This window comes from Sciurus carolinensis, chromosome 5 (genome assembly GCF_902686445.1).
Source record: "Sciurus carolinensis chromosome 5, mSciCar1.2, whole genome shotgun sequence".
Lineage (NCBI taxonomy): Eukaryota > Metazoa > Chordata > Mammalia > Rodentia > Sciuridae > Sciurus > Sciurus carolinensis.
The window spans coordinates 98,828,367-98,833,043 of record NC_062217.1 but is presented as its reverse complement, the minus strand read 5'-3'; the positions used below and the strand labels follow the sequence as shown (position 1 = coordinate 98,833,043).

General features: G+C 46.7%; 1 pseudogene; it reads left to right on the top strand.

The window, feature by feature from the left end:
* The first annotated feature begins 2,090 nt into the window (after positions 1-2,090).
* Positions 2,091-3,138, top strand: LOC124985669 (PDZ and LIM domain protein 1-like; annotated as a pseudogene).
* Positions 3,139-4,677: the final 1,539 nt, after the last annotated feature.

Below are 4,677 nucleotides of genomic sequence, written 5' to 3'. Positions count from 1 at the left end.
ACACCGGTGGCCTGCCTGGAGGAGGAGTGTGGTGAGTCACCTGGTCTCGGAGCCACCGTTCCTGAACACCTGGGGGGCTACCCCAAGGAGGAGGAGGAGGAACAGGGCGGGTCACTTGGACTTGGAGTGACTGCCTAGGGCTACGGGTGGTTGGCGGGAGGAGGAGACCTTCCAGCAAGAAGCCGCCTAGCTCCTGGGACCCTGCTCTGCACCTAATCACCTGGCTATGTGGCCCCTCCTCTGAGCCGCCACCTGGAGCCCTGTACAATAGCTCTGAGACCCAGAGACCCGCCACACACTTCTTCCTCCGGACAGCCGCCCGGTGTTCCGACGCAGTCACTAGGAGTCCAAGCAACTCACTGCGCGTCTCCTCCTCCCACCAACCGCCCATAGCCCTAGGCAGTCACTCCCAGTTCAAGTGACCCGCCTTGTTCCTCCTCCTCCTCAGGGTAGTCCCCTGGGTGTTCAGGAGCGGTGGCTCTGAGACCAAGTGACCCACCACGCTCCTCCTCCAGGCAGGCCACTGGTGTTCAGGAGCGGTCGCTTTCAGTCCAATCAACTCACCACTCCCCTCCTCCTCTGGCAACCGCCTGTGGCTCTGATGCAGTCACTCCTAGACCAAGCGACCCTCCACACTTCTCCTCTTCCTCCAGGCAACCCCCCGGTGTTCAGAAGCTCTGATGCCGTCACTCCTTAGACCAAGTGACCCACCGCGCTCCTCCTCCAGGCAGGCCACCGGTGTTCAGAAGCCGTCGTTCTGAGTCCAAACAGCTCGCTTCGCAGCTCCTCCTCAGGCAGCCACCCGGAGCCCCAGTGGTTGCTCCAAGTCCAAGTGCTGTGCTGAGCCGCCTCCTCTACGATGATCCCAGTTGTCCGTGTTTACTGCTCCAGTGGGGGGGAGGGGCGTCTCGCTGAGCAACTCTACTTCACAAAGTTCCATGCCTTCAGGGGCTACCGCCCCATCCCAGACGCCTCCCCAACGGGAGAGACTCACCCGGGCGGCTTTGAGTTGGTCCCAAGTCTCTCACTATCTCCTCTTTTGAATCTTACATCCTGGAGCAACATGAAATGCAGCCGCCCTCTAGTCCACCATCTTGAAAACCCCTACTTTTTTATCTTGTAATTTTAGCAACTATGTAGTGAAGTCTCATCATGGTTTTTAATTGATATTTCTCTAAAACATAATGATGCTTGAACATTACTTTTTGTATTTTTTTGCCATTTGTATGAGTTCTTTGGTGAAATAGTTGTTCAATTTTTTCACACTTTTTCTAATGTATTATTTATTTTATTATAGACCACTATACAATAAGTCTTAAAATCAGCATGATTCCGTCAGCATGTTTTCCCTTTTTCTTTATTGTTTTGACTATTCTGGTTTCTTTATTTTGGTTCTGTTTTTTTCCCTAATGAAAAAAATCACATCAGCCTTGTTTACCTGGTTATCTGTGTGCTGCCATATTCCATTTCTAGTTAATTTTTGCTTCTTTTGCTTTTGGTTCCTCACTGATGTCTTGTTAATCCCTCTTGTTTGTTCATGCTGCCTCTCACAATCAATTTCCCTTTAGATTCAGTCCAGCAGTCCATCTATAATTTTCCCCCCAAAATTAAGTTGAAGACTCCCCCTTTCTAGGAAACGTTTCCTAACCTCAATCTCTGAAGCCTACACGTTTCTCTCCTATTTATTTTTTCCTTACTAGGTTCAATTGTGAGTTTTTAAGACCTTATCATACACACACACACACACACACACACACACACACACACAAATTCATACATATACAAATGTACTCCTTCCATATATCATTAATTTTTTTCAAATTAAAATGAGCAATGAAGAATGTGTAAGAGCAGAGCCCGGGTGCCCTCACCTGACTCCACTCTGGAGGCCTGGCTCCAGGCCCGTCTCTTAGGCAGCTCGCCGGGTAGCGAGGGGCCGCGGGCTCCGGGAGGACGGGTGGCAGCGTCTAGGCTGGGCCGAGCCGCCCTCACCCTTGCTCCCGCCCTGCGCGAGCTTTCTCCAACAGTTGCTGCGGGAGTCGCGTCCTGTCCATCTGTCCCTTCCAGTCGCCGCCCGCTGCTGCCGCGCTATGACCACCCAGCAGATAGTCCTCCAGGGACTGGGACCAGGGGGCTTTCGCCTTGTGGGCGGCAAGGACTTTGAGCAGCCTCTCGCCATTTCCAGGGTCACTCCTGGAAGCAAGGCTGCTATAGCTAATTTATGTATTGGAGATGTGATTACAGTCCTTGATGGGGAAAATAACAGCAATATGACGCACTTGGAGGCTCAGAACACAATCAAGGGCTGCACAGGCAAGATGACTCTCACGGTAGCCTGATCGGAACATAGAGTCTGGTGTCCTCTAGTGACTGAGGAGGGGAAGCGTCATCCATACAAGATGCATCTAGCCTGGAACCCCAAGAGATCCTGCACATAGGAAGTGCCCACAACCGAAGTATTGTGCCCTTTACTGCCTCACTTGCCTCCAGTACTGCCCCCAGGGTCATCAAAAATCAGTGCAGCAACCCAGCTGGCCTCTACTCTTCGGAAAACATCTCCTGCTTCAACAATGCTGTGGAGTCCGAGACTGCAGCCAGCGGGGAGCAGACGAATGGCAGACCCTTAGACCATCCTCAGCCTTCAGGCGGCCTTGTCATCAACAAAGAATCTGAAGTTTACGAGATGCTTCAGGAGAAACAGGAGTTAAATGAGCCCCCGAAGCAGTCCACATCGCTCCTGGTTTTGCAGGAAATCCTAGAGTCAGAGGAAAAAGGGGATCCCAACAAACCCTCAGGATTCAGAAGTGTTGAAGCTCTTGTCACCAAAGTGGCTGCATAGTTGGAAATGCTCAGAAGTTGCCCATGTGTGGCAAATGTGGCACAGGCATTGTCGGAGTGTTTGTGAAGCTGCGGGACCGTCATCTCCATCGAGAATGTTACGTGTGTACCGACTGCAGCGCGAACCTGAAGCAGAAGGGCCATTTCTTTGTAGAGGATCAAATCTATCGTGAAAAGCATGCCCGGGAGCGGGTCACACCACCCGAGGGTTACAACGTGGTCACCGTGTTCCCCAAGTGTCGCAGCAGATGTGTGCCGGCGGCTACCCTCCAACCAGCTTCAGTGCACCTTGCCCTCTGAGAGTTCTGACCCCTCTTCTGCTGAGAGTTCTGTGCTTACTTGACCTTGGTTTTACCCCTGCTGCTTCAGCGCTGAGTATCCCCCCCCCACCCCCACCACAACACACACCCTTGGCTAACTGACTCAGCCTGGCTGTGTGATGCCTGCTCTTACCCGAGTGGGAGATTGTTTGGTCATTGTCCCTCAGCCAGTACCACTGTGCATCTTCCTCACCTGGCCTCTTTTCTGCTGCAGACAGACATCAGTCAAGTTTGAACCATACCAAATTTAACATGTCTGACATTGACTTTGTTTTTACTCAATAAATTTATAGACTGTAAAAAAATGTGTAAGAAAGCCCACCAAATTTTTAGATTTTTCCTTGAAGACTCAACTGTTATTAATCTATTTTATTGCTAATATTAAACTATTTAAAAAATTCTTTGACTTTTAATTCTCCTCCTTTTATCTTTGCCCCTTTCCCCCCCTCAATTTGTTGCAGTCACTTTGCTGGTGCCTAAGGCTCATGTGTCCTCTTTCTATTGAGTTTTATGAAATTTTGTTCTATGTCATAAAGCATTCATGTTTCTGCTCTAGTTCTCTTTATCTTTACTATGTCTGTGCCACATCACAATCACTAGTTTCTCTCCCTTGCAAATAATCAATGGAGCCTCTAATAGTTAACTAATGTCATATTATCCCATCCTCTGGCTCACATTTGCCCTTAGAATTTATTCTTAAATCTTTATCTCTTTTCAAAATAATTGACTATTTTATACAATCTCCCACATATACTTCTGTTACAGTTGTTTCAAAACTGCATTATAGTTAAATTATTCCTCCGCAACTCCTCTCCTCTTAGAAAGATACATAACCTTCAGGACATAATCCTAAATAAACGATCCCATATAACTTCTTTTCTTCCCCTATCTCCTGCAATAGGGTCTTCCCATATTTGTACTGAGTGAACTAAATCAGAGTATTTTTGAAAACTTTCTCTCTTCAGATACTTTATTAATATATTGTTTAAACAAACAGCAATAAAAGTGTTCATATTGGATAAAAACAGTGTCTACAATTGTGTATCTTTTCTAGGGCAAGGGCACCACTCAACCACAACAGTCCACTTTAATGTGCAATTTTTACCCATTGAACACTGAAAATTACTAATGAATTAAGAACACTTTGCCAAAATGATCACAACTTTTTACTTTCAAATATGCATTTGTTTGTACTGTGAGGTCTTTGGTACTCAACCTTGCTCATCAAAGTAAATAAGTTTTGACTAGAGGATTGAAAGACTATTCTCAGTGAATATTTAACTTCAAATATTATTTATCATGCCCACGTGTGCCCTTTATTTTGATTGTATAATGAAACATATGAAAGAAGATTTGAGTCTGACAAAATTAAATCCACTCAAAAACTATGTACAGAGATATTTGTGACCTTATGTACAGGTGACAAAATGCAAAGCAACAGATTCGAGTTATTTTCTAAAACTAACATTAATTAAAATGACTTCTTTCTGCCCCAGAAGCAAATATTTGCTGTATAACT